Source organism: Amblyomma mixtum, unplaced genomic scaffold (genome assembly GCF_055824585.1).
Source record: "Amblyomma mixtum isolate Tamu unplaced genomic scaffold, ASM5582458v1 scaffold_12, whole genome shotgun sequence".
NCBI classification, from domain to species: Eukaryota; Metazoa; Arthropoda; class Arachnida; order Ixodida; family Ixodidae; genus Amblyomma; species Amblyomma mixtum.
The window spans coordinates 8,210,311-8,228,749 of NW_028317651.1; the positions used below are offsets into that span (position 1 = coordinate 8,210,311).

General features: G+C 53.4%; 1 pseudogene; it reads right to left on the reverse strand.

Annotated features, from left to right (window-relative positions):
• Positions 1-6,631: 6,631 nt before the first annotated feature.
• On the reverse strand, positions 6,632-9,000 carry LOC149324906 (uncharacterized; annotated as a pseudogene).
• Positions 9,001-18,439: the final 9,439 nt, after the last annotated feature.

Genomic DNA, 18,439 nt, shown 5'->3' on the forward strand with positions numbered 1-18,439 from the left:
TAACCTAGCCTATATTAAAACTTCCTGTTGGGCGAGTTGGTAGTTCATATTGAAGTAGAAATATTATAACAGCAGCACGACAGCACGGATAAGCCTAGAAGCCTACCACATACAGAAACTTGGCAGCGAGTGCATCAGCGAACCTTCTTTATCTCTGTTCCAGGCTGAGATTGACTATTTTAATGCAGCTACTTAGATGGAAGATAAACCGAAGTGTGATGCCCTTGTCTACCCGCGCATGCGCTCGCGATTTGATGGCTCTGACTCAACCTTTTTGTTTTTTTGTCATTTTTTCTCACGATCCTTCGGCTTATAAGAGGTGTGGCTTTCACCGAATAAATTCAGTTGACAGTTAGCGCTTGTGTGTGTGTTTCCTCTCTTTTTTGTCCGTGTCTTTGTTTGCGCTATAATATTTCTAACCTAGCCTAACCTAGCCTAACCTGACCTAACCTGGCCTAACCTAGCCTAGCCTAACCCGACCCGACCCGACCTATCCTAACCTAACCTAACATAACCTAGCCTAGTCTAGCCAAGCCTAGCCTAGCCTAACCTAAGCTAAGCTAAGCTAAGCTAACCTGACCTGACCTGACCTGACCTGACCTAACCTAACCTAACCTATCCTAAGCTAACCTAAGCTAACCTAACCTAACCTAAGCTAAGCTAAGCTAAGCTAACCTAACCTGACCTGACCTGACCTGACCTGACCTGACGTGACGTGACCTGACGTGACCTGACCTGACCTGACCTCCGCTCGGGAGTTCGCTGCTACCTGGCACTGTTCAGTAAAACGTGACCTGGCTGTCCCGACTGTATAGCCGTGACAATATAGTTCACTGGTGACGTACGCTCTAAGATGCAGTAAGGGCCAATGTGCTTGGCCGAAAATTTGGACGCAGCCGGAACAGAGAGCCAGACCAATGATCCAGTGGAGAAGTGTGTAGCGGGCGTGTCTTGGTCCGACTCATGTTTCCGGAGCCCTTGACGTTCGGCGGTGAAGGAGCGAGCCAACTGGCGGCACTGCTCAGCATGGCGGATAATGTCAGAAATGGAAGTATATTCTGAGCTGTCGGGGTTGTAGGGAAGGATTGTGTCCAGCAGACAGGAAGGCTCGCGCCCAAATAAAAGAAAGAATGGGGAAAAGCCGGTGGTTGCCTGGGATGCGGTTTTATATGCATAGGTCACGAACGGAAGGACTTGATCCAAATTAGAGCGGTCGGAGCTAATGTACATGGCGATCATGTCCCCAAGAGTCCGGTTGAATCGTTTGGTGAGGCCGTTAGTTTGGGGGTGGTAAGCGGTAGTGGTACGGTGGACTGAGTGGCACGCATCGAGAAGCTCGCGAACAACTTCAGACAAGAAAACACGGCCGCGGTCACTGAGAAGTGCTCGCGGAGCGCCGTGACGCAGGACGAAGTGATGAAGAAGGAAGAGGGCGACGTCGCGAGCAGTAGGCGCAGGTAGGGAAGCGGTCTCAGCATACCGAGTGAGGTGGTCCACGGCAACTATAATCCATCGTTTCCGGCGGTCGTGAAGGGGAGCGGCCCATATAGGTCGATGCCCACACGATCGAAAGGGCGAGCCGGGCACGGTAATGGCTGTAACGGGGCAGTCGAGGGTCGAGGCGGCGACTTCTGCTGCTGACAGTCTGTGCAGGAGCGAACGTAGCGACGAACGAAGTTGTACATGCCTCGCCAGTAGTACCTCTGCCGTAGTCGCTCGTAGGTTTTTAGCGATCCAGCGTGAGCGCTCTGAGGGTCGGCATGGTAGTGTGCACAGATCTCAGACCGAAGGTGTCGGGGAATCACGAGGAGCCACTTTCGGCCGTCCGGACGATAGTTGCGGCGGTACAGGAGATCGTCGCGGATGGCAAAATGGGAAGCTTGGCGACGAAGAGCTCGAGGGAAGGGGGACGTAGAGTGTGCACGAAGGACATCGAGCAAGGACGAAATCCATGGATCCTGGCGTTGTTGATTGGGCATGTCCATAGTAGTGAGCGCTGCGAGTAGGGGATCAGATAAGGGGGAAGAAAGGTGCAGGAGAGGGCAGTGGCGAGCATGACAAAGCGTCGGCGTCGGAGTGCTTGCGGCCCGACCGGTAGACTACGGTAATATCGAATTCCTGAAGACGGAGTGCCCAGCGGCCAAGGCGTCCTGAGGGATCTTTGAGGGAGGCCAACCAGCACAAGGCGTGGTGATCAGTAACGACGGTGAACGGGCGGCCATATAAGTATGGGCGGAATTTCGTGAGAGCCCACACTACGGCCAGACACTCCTTTTCAGTCACGGTGTAGTTCGACTCTGCTTTGGTGAGAGCACGGCTAGCGTACGCAACAACGTATTCAGAAAATTCGGGCTTGCGCTGGGCCAGAACAGCACCGAGGCCGACTCCGCTTGCGTCGGTGTGCACCTCAGTAGGAGCACTGGGGTCATAGTGCCGAAGAATAGGGGGCGAAGTAAGAAGGCGACGGAGCGCAGCAAAAGCTTCATCGCAGGCAGAGTCCCACGTAGACAGGTCGGCGGGACCATTGAGGAGTTTCGTAAGGGGCGCGACGATAGAGGCGAAATTAGGGACAAAGCGCCGAAAATAGGAGCAGAAGCCCACAAATCGGCGCACCTGTTTCGTAGAGGTCGGTTTAGGGAATTCAGCCACAGCCCGGAGTTTGGCAGGATCAGGTAGGACGCCATCTTTGGATACGAGGTGGCCGAGTATTGTCAGTTGCCGGGCACCAAAGTGACATTTCTTGAGGTTAAGCTGAAGGCCAGCTCGTGTCAGGCAGCTCAATATCTGGCGCAAGCGCTGGAGATGCGTTGGAAAATCTGGCGAAAACACAACAACATCATCTAAATAGCAAAGACAAATGTTCCACTTGAGGCCGCGCAAGATGTTGTCCATCATTCGTTCGAACGTGGCGGGAGCGTTACACAGACCGAATGGCATTACGGTGAATTGATATAGGCCGTCAGGCGTAACGAATGCCGTTTTAGGACGGTCGGACGCAGACATCGGAACTTGCCAATAGCCGGAACGAAGGTCCAGAGATGAGAAGAACTCGGCGCCTTGCAAGCAGTCAAGGGCGTCGTCAATACGGGGTAGCGGGTAGACGTCTTTCCGCGTAATTTTGTTGAGCCGGCGATAGTCCACGCAAAATCGTATCGAGCCGTCCTTCTTCTTCACCAGGACAACTGGGGATGACCAAGGACTGGCAGATGGCTGAATAATACCGCGTTGTAGCATGTCGTCCACTTGCTCAGCGATGAGGCGGCGCTCGTGAAGTGACACACGGTAGGGGCGCTGGCGGAGAGGAGTATGGGTACCGGTTTCAATGTGGTGCTCGACATTGGTCGCACGGCCCAATGAAGAGGACTGGTGGTCAAACGATCAGCGAAACTGGTTGAGCAGGGCAAGAAGCTGCACGTGTTGAGCTGTGTCGAGGGCGCGGTCAATAGAGCGGTCGAAAATGTCCGAAGGCAGTGGGTGATCGGGAGTAGGGCTACGTGGGGTGAGGGCAGCGATGTCGGGACTGGAGGAGGTCACATCGGTGTCCAAGGAAGTGATCAAGGTAGCGGTTTCAAAATGGCCAAGGCACTCGCCACGGAGCAGGGAGAGGGCAGAGAAGGAGGTGTTAGAGACGAGGATGGCGGCAGTACCATGTTGAATGTCGATGACGGCGAAGGGAACAGAGAGGCGTCGGCGAGAAGCAAGGATGGGGGAAGGCGTGAAGAGAACGGTGGCGTCAGAAACAGAGGCGCGCAAACAGGGACAAGCACAGCACTGTCAGGGGGAATGTGAGTGTCCTCGGCGACAACAAACTTAGCATCACGGCGAATCGAAGGCTCGTCGAGGGGCGCATCACAGAGCGTAGAAAAGACGACATGCGCACGGGCGCAGTCAATGACGGCGCTGTGGCGGGATAGAAAATCCCAGCCAAGGATGACGTCATGGGAGCTTGCACGGAGAACTAAAAATTCGACAACATATTGTCACAGGCCAGACGGAGAACAGTCGTACACGTAGAGGGGGACCGCAAAACGGCCGAGGGTTTTCATCGCCCAGAACAGAGCCAGCTCGAGCGCGCCTCACGCGAACGCGACCACTTCGTCCTCGTCACGGCTTAGCGCGCAGGTAGCTCGAGCCAGGTCCGTGCATTAGTCCCCCGAAAAAGAACAGCATCGTCCCGATGCGAGGGTATGTACAAAGCAGAAAACGAACAGGAAAAGCAGGAAGACAATGTTAAAAAAAACGAACAAAAAGAAATAAATTAAAACGCAGAACCCGAACACAGTTTAAAGTGGAGCGTCATCGCTCTCACGCGAGAAGTATGGCTTAAGTCGCATTTCATGCACAATGTCAGTCCGTGGTTGCCGACGACCGGTAGACACAGTTCCACGTGGAACAACCTCATAATCCACGTTTCCAACACGACGGAGCACCTCATAAGGTCCGAAATATCGGTGCAGCAGTTTTTCGGACAATGCCTTTTGGCGGACAGGGGTCCACACCCACACACGGTCACCGATGTTGTAGGTAACCTCCCTGTGGCGCCGGTTGTAACGTCTGGAGTCCGTGTCTTGTTGAGCTGTGATGTGCAAACGAGCAAGCTGGCGAGCTTGCTCGGCTTGTTCGACAAAGGAGCCCGCATCTGGTGTCAAGTCATCATCCACGCACGGGAGCATGGCGTCCAGCATCATCCGCACTTCTCTGCCGTAGACTAGACGGAATGGTGTAAAGCGGGTTGTTTCTTGAGTCGCAGTGTTGTACGCGAATGTGATGTACGGGAGTATTTGGTCCCAGGTTCTGTGTTCCACATCCACGTACATGGAAATCATGTCGGCCAGTGTTTTATTCAGGCGTTCTGTGAGCCCATTTGTTTGGGGATGGTATGCTGTCGTTGTTCGATGGCTGGTGTGACTCAGCTCAAAGATGTCGTGGACAAGCTGAGCTGTGAATGCCTTCCCTCGGTCTGTAATGACGACGGACGGAGCGCCGTGTCGAACCACTATTGCACGCATAAAGAAGTGCGCAACTTCGAACGCTGTGCCTTGAGGGAGAGCCTGCGTTTCGGCGTAACGCGTCAGGTAATCGGTTGCAACAACTATCCATCTGGACGGAGAACAGTCGTAGACGTAGAGGGGGACCGCAGAACGGCCGAGGGTTTTCATCGCCCAGAACAGAGCCAGCTCGAGCGCGCCTCACGCGAACGCGACCACTTCGTCCTCGTCAAGGCTTCGCGCGCAGGTAGCTCGAGCCAGGTCCGTGGCAAAACCCTCGGCCGTTCTGCGGTCCCCCTCTACGTCTACGACTGTTCTCCGTCTGGCCTGTGACATCTGGTGGAGGTCGCTTGGGTATTCTCGGCTGATGCTCCATCCTTCCTCGGAGAGCCGAAGCACAAGCCCGGTGCCTCTTGTGCGAACCCCCGCCCATCGTGTCAGCCGCAGGCTCCGCGGCTTGTCTCCAGAATTCGGACTCCGGCCTCAAGAGAGCGCACCCATGGCTACGACCACGGCAGCAAGGTCAGACAGCGCCCCGTTCATACCTGCTTCTTTTGTGAGCCTGCAAAATCCCCGGATCCCGAAGCCCTTTCACGGCGGATACTCGGAGGACGTCCAAGACTGGCTTGATCAGTTCGAGCGCGTTCGAGCGCGTTCAGTTCGAGCGCGCAGGACTTTCGTCGCCAGCTGTTGGAGACTTACACCAGCAGCGATCGCCGTGAACGGGCCGAACGTGAATTGACCGCTCGCATTCAGCTACCAAATGAGAACGTAGCGATGTACGTGGAGGAAGTGACGCGCCTCTGTAACCGAGCGGACCCGACCATGACGGAAGAGAAAAAGCTCAGACACCTGATGAGAGGCGTGAAAGAGCAATTGTTCTGCGGTCTTGTGCGAAGCCCGCCCAGAACAGTCGCCGAGTTCCTCTCCGAGGCTGTGCTCATGGAGAGGGCGCTCCAGCAACGGTACAATTTCTACGACCGGCAGCTAAACCCTATCTCGGCTCTACACCCCCTGGATGCTGCTTCGGGGGCCAATACAAGCTCCCTTCGGGACATCGTGCGTTCTGTGGTCCGTGAGGAGCTGCAGAAACTTCGGGGGATTTTTCCTGTGGACTCTCTGACTAGCGCCATTCGGGAGGAAGTTCAGCAGGCGCTCAGACCACCCGTCGCTCCAGTAGAGCCGCCACCACAGCCAGTTGCTTGGCCGCCAGCGACGTATGCGGACGTGCTGCGCCGTCCTGCGCCGGTTCCCTGCGCGCCACCGTATGCCCCTTCGGTAGTCGCAGTACACGCCGAGCAGCCGGTTCCCTACTGGCAAGCTCGAGGACAGGCGCCGAGAAAGACCGATATTTGGCGTGCGCCAGACCGACGTCCCCTGTGTTACCATTTTGGCGAGGCCGGTCACGTCTTCCGGCGGTGTCCATATCGGCCTCTGGGATTCCGAGGCTTGTCTGCAGGTAGTCCCTGTCCGCGGCATGCCGAACAGCCTCAGGAGTTTGACGAATACGTCACCCGCCGGCGTGGTTCACCACCTCCTCCGCGCCGAACGTCCCGATCGCCTTCACCTCGCCATTCGTCGCCTCATCAGTCCGGTTATGGACCTGGTGCACAGCGTGGGTCCTCGAGCCCGCACCGGGAAAACTAGAACAGGCGACCTTTGGAGGCGAGGCCGCCGAACGCCGCTTGCCGAAAAGCTTCCACCGACGCGCCGACTGACCCTTCCCGAATTGACGACCACGATACCGATGACGACGACGACGACGACGACGAAGACGGCGCCGACGACTGGGTCTGGTAAGACCAAGGTCTCCCTTGACATACCCGTGCTGATTGACTCTAAGGAGGTTAGCGCACTAGTGGATACGGATGCGGACTACTCGATAATGAGCGGTAGGATGGCTAAGGTACTGAAGAAAGTTATGATGCCGTGGGCAGGGTCACAGATACGTACGGCTGGTGGCCACGTGGTTACGCCGCTGGGAATGTGTACGGCCAGAATTACGGTGCGCGGATGCACGTTCGTGGCAACGTTCCTCATCCTGCCTGAATGCTCACGAGACGTCATTCTCGGTCTCGACTTTCTTCGAGAAAATGGTGCGACTATAGACCTTCGAAATCGATTGGTTACATTTTCAACTGAACTCGCCGCCACCAAACCCGCCCCCGAGAATTGCAGAGCCGCACTGTGTATATCGGACGATGCCTTAACGGTGCCTCCACGGGCGAGTATTCTGGCTAGGGTCACTTGCGACGCGACCACTTCGTCCTCGTCACGGCTTAGCGCGCAGGTAGCTCGAGCCAGGTCCGTGGCAATATAAAACATCGGCGATGACTACGCGTGCTGTGCAAGCGGCAGACGGATGAACGGGCTCGGCGCTAGCTGTACGGAGGGAGAGTCCAGAAGATGGGGTGGTAACTTTTCGAAGCGAACGGCAGAAGTTTTCGTTAATGACAGAAACGAAGGCCCCAGTGTCCACAAGCGCAAGTGTCTTGACGCCGTCTACAAACACGTCAAGAAAATTCGGCGGTGAAAGGCGAAGACTTAAGCAGGGCGATGATAGCGCAGTTCGTGCCCCAGGAACTGCGGCTGCTAGTTTTCCGAATCGGCGGGGACGGGGCGACGCCTCATGGGCGACAAGGAGCGGCGGCGAGGGGAGGGCGAGCGGTGGGAAACGTAGGGCTGGCGACCAAGCGCGCGGTCAGGTGAGGTCCCCTGATGCGGTGGTTCGAAAGATGCACGAAAGGTGCGATCTGTATCGCGGTAGTCCGGCAGGGGGTGGAGAGGCGCAGGCAGAGTACGTCGACATAGGCGAGCGACGTGGCCTGGAAAACCGCAGGCGTAGCAGATCGGTCGGTTGTCAGCCGTGCGCCAAGGATTGTAGGCAGCGGGCGCGAAACGCTGTCGGGAAACAACAGGCGCAGGCACCGCAGGAGGAGCATAGGCATAGGCCTGCGGCCGCGGTGGTCTTCTGACAGCCTCTGCATACGTGAGAGGCACGGGTGCGGGCGCAGGCGGCACGCTTACTGGAGGGTCGTAGCTTAACGGGGCGGCAACTGGGGTGGGCTGGATCGGAAGTAGACCGGCCTGGGGAGCCAAAGGTGCCGGTTGCCGAAGACTAGGAAGTGCATCGGCGACCTCCTGCGCGATGGCATTCCGGATCTCAGGACTGAGGACGGGCGGTGACGGGTGTGGGTTAGATATGAGCGATAGCTGCCGGGCGACCTCTTCCCGCACGAAGTCTTTGATTGTGGCTAGCAAGTCGTGGTTGATGCCCAGGCCGGAGATGGAGTCGGCAGGCGGGGAAAGGCGACGAGCGCAAAGACGCTGCTCACGCAATTCGTCAAAACTTTGGCACACTGTATAAACCGAGGCGACGGTGGTGGGGCTCTTCGCCAGCAACATCTGAAAAGCGTCGTCGTCGATGCCTTTCAGGACGTGCTTAATCTTGTCAGCTTAGGACATAGCCGGATCAACACGCTTGCATAAGTCAACTACATCTTCAATGTAGCTCGTGAAAGTCTCGTCCTTGTGCTGAGCTCGGACACGCAGGCTTTGCTCAGCGCGCAGTTTCCGGACGGCGGGACGGCCGAAAACCTCCGCAAGTGCGCTCTTGAAAACGGTCCAGGTGGAGATGTCGGCCTCGTGGTTTCGGAACCACAGGTTCGCTACGTTGCTCAGGTAGAATATAACGTTGGTCAGTTTGACGTTGTCATCCCAATTATTATGGCGGCTCACCCGTTCGTATGATTCCAGCCAATCTTCTACATCCTGGTCGCTGTGGCCGCTGAAAACAGCGGGGTCGCGCTGCCGGACGGCACCGGAGCAGATGACGGGCTGCGGCGGGGGGGCGGGCTGTTGACTGGTCTTGGACATCGGGATGGTGCGGCTGCGAAGGTCCACGGTGATGGGGAACGGTGAACGCAGCAACCTCCACCAAATGAAGAGTGGTTTATTGGCACGTTGAAGCGCCGGCAACGAAGACCCGGGCGCAAGTCGTCTAGGAACCAGCGAGGCGATAGCCCGGCACACAAGCGGCAGTTCTCCAGCACGAGCCTTTCACGGGCGGCGCTAGCGCTTCGTCGTCGTTGGTGGCGGTGCTGAATCATCATCTTCATTCCATAGGTTAGGTTAGGTTAGGTTAGGTTCGGCTAGGCTAGGCTAGGTTAGGTTAGGCTAGGCTAGGCTAGGCTAGGCTAGGCTAGGTTAGGTTAGATGAGGTGAGGTTAGGTTAGGTCAGGTCAGGTAAGGTTAGGTTCTCTAGTATGTCAATTTATAGAAATCTATAGAACCCTATACGAAATCTATAGAACTCTATAGGAAATCTATGGAACTCTATAAAAACCTATAGAACTGTATAAAAAATCTATAGAACTCTATAGGAAATCTATAGAACTCTAGAAAATCTATAGAATATCTATGGAACTCTATAGAAAATCAATAGAACGCTATAAAAATTTATAAAAACATAGAAACCTACAGAACGCCTATAGAAATCTATAGAAAATATATAGAATACATATAGAAATCTATAGAACTCTATAGAAAATCTAAAGAATATCTAATGTACTCTATAGAAAATCTATTCCTATAGATATTACCTATTGAACTCTACAGAAACTAAGGTATAATGTTTCCAAAAGGTGCCTCCAGAATGTAGAGAAAAGAAAACGATACATCCCGGTGATATTGTCACGTAGTGGTGACTGCAGTCGGGCAAACAGCTAAACAGCGAGAATGTCTTTGAAGCAAAACCCTTTATTTTGGCTGACTTGCGCCCGCAAAGAACTGAATCACTCGGCGGTGGCATAGCAACAAGCGTGCTCGGCGGTCGTCGAACACAATCCCCGCCGCAGTCCGCCGTGCTCTTTTCAAAGCTGATAGCGAACATTAGAACATTCTGGCTCAAAGCAGAATCGGCTTCGCCAGGATGCGATCAATCGAGCTAAATCTAGGCGCGTCTTGCGTCACAAACGAAGCGATGAAGCGGCGTGTCGGCAGCCGTGAAGCATGAACAAACACTACAAACAAAGGCTACAAAGATTCGCCGCATTACTCCCCTCTCAAAGAAGCATAGACTTGATGCGTTAGAACATAATGCGGCTATAAATAATGATAAACTGACTGTGCAAAAATAAACACCGAATGTGGAAACACGGCGTCTTTTAGCATGCATGATAGGGCTTTAGGCGTACGACATGGACTACTTCTGGTCGCACGCGGCGTCGCTGGGATGCAGTCATTTGGTCAGGAACGACTTCATAGTCCAATTCACCTAGCCGACGAAGAACCTTGTACGGGCCGAAATAGCGGCGCAAAAATTTTTCACTCAATCCTCGGCGGCGAATCGGTGTCCGCGTTGCCTCTTCGTAGGTTGTAGCGTCTGGCGTTGGTCCGCTGCTGGTTTTTGATCCATAATCGGGCAAGTCTTCGGGCTTCTTCTGCGAGGCGTTGAAAGTAGGCGTCGACGTTATCTTCCTCGGTAACGTTCGGCAGCATGGCGTCTAGCGTGGCCGTGGCCTCTTTGCCACGGTCGAGCCTAAATGGTGTCATCTGGGTGGTCTCCTGCACTGCGGTGTTGTAGGCGAAGACTACGTAAGGCAAGATGACGTCCCAGCTCTTGTGTTCGGCATCAACATACATGGCGAGCATATCGGCGATGGTTTTGTTGAGGCGGTCGGTCCGTCCTTTGGTCTGCGGGTGGTATGCAGTTGTTCTCCGGTGGCTGGTTTGGCTGTAATGGAGGATGTCTTGCGTCAGTTCCGCCTTGAATGCTGTTCCTCTGTCAGGGATGAGCACATCGGGGGCGCCGTGTCGCAGAAGAATGTTCTCCACGAAAAATTTGGCGACCTCTGCTGCTGTTCCGTTCGGTAGGGCTCTAGCCTCGGCGTATCGCGTCAGGTAGTCGGTCGCTATGATGATCCACTTATTTACAGATGTTCATTTCGGGAAAGGGCCAAGCAAGTCCATGGAGATCTGCTGAAAGGGCCTTGAGGGGGGTTCAATGGTGTTCAGAAATCCTGCTGGTCGGGTTGGAGGGGTCTTACGTCACTAACAATCTCGGCAGGTTTTCACATAATGTGCGACATCAGAAGACAGTCGGGGCCAGTAATGCTTGTCTTGAATGCGGCGAAGGGTGCGAGAAAACCCGAGATGTCCAGCTGTCGGCTCGTCGTTTGAGGCCTGAACTTCTCCGCGCAGACTAACAGCTACAACAAGGAGGTAGGCTGTCTTGTTTGTTGCAAAGTTCTTCGAGGACATCGTTTTATAAACAGAACGAAGACAATCTTCGCTTGAACGAGGCAGCGGTGAAGAAACCTTGCCTTCCAAGTATTCGATGATGCATTTTATGTCGGGGTCCGCGCGTTGCTGTTGTTCAAAAGAGCTGGGGCTGATGGGTCCCAGGAAGGCGTCCTCATCGTCGTCCGGCGGTGGTGCATCTACAGGGGCTCGTGACAGGCAGTCGGCGTCAGAGTGCTTGCGTCCGGTCTTGTAAACGACGGCTACGTTAAACTGCTGGAGCCGCAGGCTCCATCGAGCGAGGCGGCCGGAGAGGTCCTTCAAACTGGCAAGCCAGCACAGTGCGTGCCGATCGCTGACCCCCTTTAACGGTCGTCCGTACAGCTAGGGGTGGAATCTCGACATAGCCCCGATGATGACAACACTCACTGTACTGCCACTCTGGTAAAAGTGCTTGGGGCAGTGTAGGAACAGTTGTTTTCAGTCTGCGGTCCATGAGGAGTTCAGATGGTGAGTATCCCTCCTGTCCTGGTGTTGCTCTATGAGCAAGAAGGCCTTCAGCGATACTTTCTGACTTACGAAGTATGTTTTTTGCTGTCTGTACAGCTCTTTCGGCTTCCCCATTACTTTGAGCATAGTGAGGGCTGGAAGTTATGTGTTTGACACCCCACTTGCTCAGAAATTGTGCAAACTCTAGCGAAGTGAACTGTGGGCCGTTATCTGACCGCAACACATCTGGGATGCCATAGCGAGCAAATTGTTGGCTGAAGAAATTAGCAACCCGCTTGCTTTGCGTTCCATGTAGCTCTTCCGCTTCGAAGAACTTTGAGTAGTAGTCGACTGCGATGATGTAGTTCCTACCATCCAGGTGGAACAAGTCGGTGCCAACTGTTTGCCATGGATGGGCGCTCTGGGAGGTCAGTCTGAAGGAGATGCTCGGTTGGTACTCGGCGGTGCTTGGTACAGGTTGGGCATCTGCTCACGAATACCTCAATGTCATGACTGATCCCTGGCCACCATGCAGCCTCACGTGCTCTGGATCGGCATCTAACTATGCCCTGATGTCCAGTATGCAGTCGTTCCAGAACTTCTTGGCGTAGACTTGGTGAAAAGACGAGCCTTGTCCCCCTAAGCAGCAGTCCATGCACAACAGACAAATCGTCAGCCACACTTGCATATTTCCGTACTTCCGAGAGTCAATCCTTCTGTTTTAGGCCATTTGGTTTTACAGTAGTGAATAACCAATTAGATTGCAGCATCCTTTGTGAGCTCAACTCTGGTTCTCTCCAACATCTCAGCTGAGGCTGGCAGTAGTTAGACTGTCAGGAGCTCGTAGAATTGAACAGCTGATGCAAGGTCTCCACTTGAACAGTGTAGTGACTTGCGTGATAGCACGTCTGCTGTGTGCATGTCTTTCCCCGGTGTGTGTGTGTGATGGTGAAATCGTACCCGAGCACACGCATGCGGAAACGTTGAAGTCTTGGAGTCATTTCATCAATACGCTTCGTTGTGAACAGAGACACTAATGGCTTGTGGTCGGTTTCGATGTGAAAGCGCAGTCCCAGAACGCACATTCTGAAGCGTTCACACGCCCATGTTGTCGCAAGTGCTTCTTTTTCCACTTGAGCATACCTTTGCTCTGTCGATGTCATCGCTCGTGAGGCATAGGCTACAGGCTGCCGCCTGCCTTCACTGTCTGTCTGGGGGAGTACGGCTCCCATGTCATAAGACGATGCGTCCGCTGATATGGTCAAAAGCTTTTGTGGACCATAGTATCATAATACCGGAGTTGACATCAAGTCTTCCTTGATTGCTTCGAATGCTCTGTTGAACCTGGGACCAACACCAACTCGCTTCACTGTGTAGCAGTTCTCGCAGTGGCTGGGTCTTCTCAGTCAGCTTCGGGAGAAATTTTGCCAGTTGATTAACCATACTGGAAAATTGGAGCGCAGCAGTAACAACCATGCCCATTAACCATGCTCAGGAACGACCTTAGTTCGGCCGTGTTCTCTGGCGGTGGCATCCTTCTAATGGCTTCTGTCTTTTCTGGGTCAGCAATGATGCCATCACTGTCGAGAATGTGCCCATGAAACATCACTCTTGATTTCCGGAGTTCACACTTGTCCGGATTCAGTGTCATTCCAGCCTCCTTGAGGCGTCGGAGCACTGCTGCGAGCTTGGCATCGTGGTCCCCCCTGTCTTTGACGTACACGACTATGTCATCTTGGTGGCAAGCCTGCCCTGGTAGCCCTTCTAGGATGCGGAGCATTTTCCTCTGAAAATATTCCGGCGCTGTGGCTATGTCAAAGGGTAGTCGTAAGAACTGAAATCTTCCAAATGACGTGATGAATGTGGTTAGTTTTTGCGATTCCAGTGCAAGCGGTGTTTGCCAATAGCCGGCATTTGCATCCAGCTTGCTAAACACTTTTGCATTTGCCAGGTTTGCCAGGTTCTCTTCGACTGTGGGCATGATGACTCTTTCACGTATCACCTGCTGGTATAGCTGCGTGTAATCTATGCAGATTCGTATCTCGTTCTTCTTCTTAGCGATCACCATCGGTGCACACCATGCCGTTGCGTGGTCCACTTGCTTGATGACCCCCAGCTTCTGCATTTTGTCAAGTTCTTTTCTTACTTTGGGCAAGAGAGGAACTGGCACTCGTCGAGGCACGGCTACAGCACAAGGTGTAGCCTTTGGCTCGAGTGTCACTTCGTATGCCGTCTTCATTTCCCCTAGCCCAGTGAACAACGAGCGGAACTATGCTCTAGCCTCGGGTAGCTCACCATTTTGAGCAGGCCTTTGTTGAATGTTTGCATCCACAGCATCCAGGTGTGCTAGGACATCTAAAACACGTATGGCGGGTCGTCCCAGCAACGCCGTTTGCAGACCTTCCACTACAAAAACTCTTTGACGAGCTTTGTTTCGCCAAGCAATGGTAGCACTGAACATTCCTCTTGACTTGATCGGCGTTCTGCCTGGTCCGAAGAGTCTCTTGTCTGGCAGTTTAAGCTTCTCCATGCGGCTGTCCACATACTGTCACGTTGTAGTGACGGCAGTCCAGCGGTCAGGAAGACACCAGAAATACTTGCAAACGAAGCTCTTTATTTGGGCTGACTTGCGCCCGCAAAAGAACTGAATCACTCGGTGGCGGCGTAAGCAACAAGCGTGCTCGTCAATCGTCGATCTACGAATGCCCGCTGCTCACGGCATCGTTCAATTTAAAGTCGGCAAGGAAACTTCGAGATAACAGGTCGAGATCATCTAGAGTAATCTGGAAACACGTAGATGCAGCTGTTCATGGCTGCGAAAATTCGAGATTAGACCGGTCGCTTCTCGCGTCAAGAACAAAAATGATAACACCACTTTCCTGCGGCCTTGCGCGAACGAACGGACACTACAATGATACGTGGCATTACCCCCCTCCCAAAGAAGCATCGTCTCGATGCTTTAAAATGAAAATCAACGCGGAGAATGCTTCGAGAACTTAGAGTCCTTTAGCGTTCCTAATAAGGTGTAAGAACAGCGGTAAAAGCTTCAAGTCTGGCCGTGTCGTCGTAGTCGTCGTCGTCGGTGTTGTAGTTTTTGTCGTATTTGTCGTCGTAGTCGTAGTTGTCGTCGTCGTCGTAGGGATCGTCGTCGTCGTAGGGATCGTCGTCATCGTAGGGGTCGTCGTCGTCGTAGGGGTCGTCGTCGTCGTAGGGGTCGTCGTTGTCGTGGTGGTCGTCGTTGTCGTAGGGGTCGTCGTCGTCGCCGTAGGGGTCGTCGTAGTTGAGGCATAGTCTTGTGTTTTCGTTGATGGAGAATCTTGGTCCTTGCGCTTAGAAGCAACCTCACCTCCAGAGGCTGCTTTATTCAGTTTAACCTTCGGGGGCTGGGGGAGCGTCCACGCATCGCGTAACCTCGGCTAGGAGATACAAAGCGCGGTGAAGATGGCGACGGGGAACGTGATAGGCGGCTCGGCGATGAGCATCCTTCCCGACGCAAAAACTTCTCGATTTCGGCTGGTCGCTGGCCGGGTCGGGGTCGTGGAGCGTCGTAAGAAAACACTCGGATGCCCAGTCTTCTGTATGGGCAGTGCCGGAGGACGTGACCGGCTTCGCCACAGTGGAAGCATAGTGGACGGCGCTGGTCGGGAGTTCTCCACTCGTCGCATTTCCTCGTCTGTGTGCGGCGCTCGTAGAACGGGCGGGTTGGGGCGAGAGGGCAGCGGTCCAACGCAGCTTGCTGTGAGCGATAGGGGCTTGGGTCCCGTCGTCGAGGTGCAGGACGGCGCACTGCTGCGGCGTAAGTCATGACTGGGGGCTGCAGAGGCTGCGTGGATGATGGCGTCACACCCAAGGCCTGCTGAACTTCGCCCCGGATGACGTCAGTGAGCGAAGTAAGCTGCGGCTGCGTTCCCGTTGGCAGCAATCGTCGGAGCTCTTCACGCACAACTTGACGTATAACCTCCCGCAGGTCATTGCTGTTAGCGTTGTCCAGGCAGTTTGCTGAAAAAACGCGCTGCTGGCGGTCATACTGGCGGGCTCGGGCATCAAGAGTTTTTTCCATCGTGGATGCCTGTTCTACAAATTCCGCGACGGTTTTCGGTGGGTTGCGGACGAGGCCGGCAAAGAGTCTCTCTTTGACTCCTCGCATAAGAAGCTTTACTTTTTCTTCTTCTTTCATGTCTGCGTCGGCACGCCGGAAGAGACGCTTCATCTCCTCAGTGTACATTGCAACGGTCTCGTTTGGATGTTGCATGCGAGACTGTAGCAGCTGCTGGGCTCTCTCCTTTCGCACGACGTTCGTGAAGACCTTCAGAAGCTGCTCCTTGAAGGTTTCCCAGTTCGTGAGGCTAGCTTCCTCATTCTCAAACCAGATTCTTGCTGGTCCCTTCAAGGCGAAGAAGACGTACCTAAGTTTCGTAGCATCATCCCAGTTGTTGAAGACAGCCACACGGTCGAACTGTTCCAGCCATTCTTCGGGGTCGGTGCTAGGCGAAGCGTCGAAGGTTGGTGGCACTCGGGGCTGCTGAAGAATGATTGGAGTCGTCGTCTGGGGCAAGCTCATGGTAGACGTTTCTGCTGGCTTTCGCTTCCGGGTAGGGTTCGGCAGAATCCCGAACTCAGGTGCGTCCCCTTGCAGGCATCGGCTTGCGCGGTGGACTGGACTCAGGTCCTGCGGTAGATGACTCAGAGGGCTTGCGTCACGACTTGTAGGGGGTGTCCGGAACATGGAAGGCTACCCAGCACCTCCACCAGATGTCACGTTGTAGTGACGGCAGTCCAGCGGTCAGGAAGACACCAGAAATACTTGCAAACGAAGCTCTTTATTTGGGCTGACTTGCGCCCGCAAAAGAACTGAATCACTCGGTGGCGGCGTAAGCAACAAGCGTGCTCGTCAATCGTCGATCTACGAATGCCCGCTGCTTACGGCATCGTTCAATTTAAAGTCGGCAAGGAAACTTCGAGATAACAGGTCGAGATCATCTAGAGTAATCTGGAAACACGTATGTGCAGCTGTTCATGGCTGCGAACATTCGAGATTAGACCGGTCGCTTCTCGCGTCAAGAACAAAAATGATAACACCACTTTCCTGCGGCCTTGCGCGAACGAACGGACACTACAATGATACGTGGCAATACTATGAGGATGGGATGACAGTAACATCTGCTCCAGTATCGACCTTAAACTGGACGGGACTTCCATCAACAAATGCTGTGATGAACCAAGGTTCCTGACCATCGGTATTGTTGATCTCCCCAAGGAATACTCGTCGATGGCCGTCTCGATAACTGCTGGCGTGCAGACAAACACACTGTGGCAAAGTGACCGGTTTTTCCACAGTTATTGCACACTTTCCCCGATGCCGGGCACTGTCTTGAAGTGCTTTTGTGCAATGCCGCATCATTTGCACACGTTCTGGCCGGTTTCCTGTCCGCCTGAAGGCTTGGCTGCTTTCTGTGGCGCGTATTTGTTCTTTGGTCGTCCTTTCGGGCGTCGCAGCTCCTCAACTGCAGCGTTTTGTTCAGCCGTCTCGTGCAACTCGTTCTGCTGCCTTTTCACAACCTCTGAGTTTCGCGCCAGTTTTGTTGCAGACTGTAGAGTAAGCTTGCGATCGAGTGGCATCCTCTCGCTAAGCCCAACGTCCAAAAGTCCTACTACGAGGCGGTCACGAATGAGCTCATCCTTGAGTTTGCCGCATTCGCACGTCTCGGCAAGTTTGTGCAAGTCTATAATGAACGCCTCGACCGACTCACTGCTTTGCTGAACCCGACGGTTGAACCTTGCCCTCTCGTAAATTATGTTCGTGCAGGGTATGAAATGCTCCTCAAACTTGCTTTTAACAGTAGCATAGTTCGCCATTTCAGCGCCTGTCAACTTCAGTGACGCTAGAATATCTTCAGCTTCCTTCCCCATTGCATACAAGAAGGTGTTTACTTGCGTTGTTTCGTCACGGAGGTGGAGTGAAGAGACGAGTCGGTAGCGTTCCCACCTTGCAATCCAGCGTTTCCAGTCCGCTGGGTCGCGGAAGTCCAACTTTTCGGGAAGCTCGATGGCGAAGGGATTGAAGAAATTCCCGCCATTTTCATGCTGCGCTGCGGCGGCCCTTTTTGTGGCGTCTTCTCCTCTCTCGTCAGACATGCTGGAGGCTGATTTATTTATTTATATATTTATTTCACATACTTTCAGGGCCAGAAGGCATTACAGAAAGGAGTGGTACAACAAAAAAAAATACAGTGCATAGTTATACAAAACAAGTTATATGATGGCAGAAAACAGTTTTCTTGAAGTTCTCAACATCGGTAATGGCAGCGATGGAGGGAGGAAGGTCGTTCTAGTCAACGCTGGTTTAGGAATAAAAGAATCATGACACAATTTTGATCTCGAAAATGGAACACCGACTTTAAATATATGATTGGAACGGGATGAAATATATGAAGGGCTCGAAAAAAGATGATCCTTTAAAAGAGGGTTATGGTGATACAGTCTGTGGAAAAGACATAGTCGAAAACACTTCCGGCGCGAAGAAAGGTCTGGTAAGGCAAGTGTGTTTTTCATAGAAGTAATGGTGGCGTAACGGGAATAGTTAGTTAAGATGAAACGTGCTGCACGATTTTGAATGGATTCTAGTGTGTTTATCAGTGTGATTATATTAGGATCCCAAACTGCAGATGCATATTCTAACTTTGGTCGTACTAATGTTTTATAAAGGGTTAGTTTTATCGGCA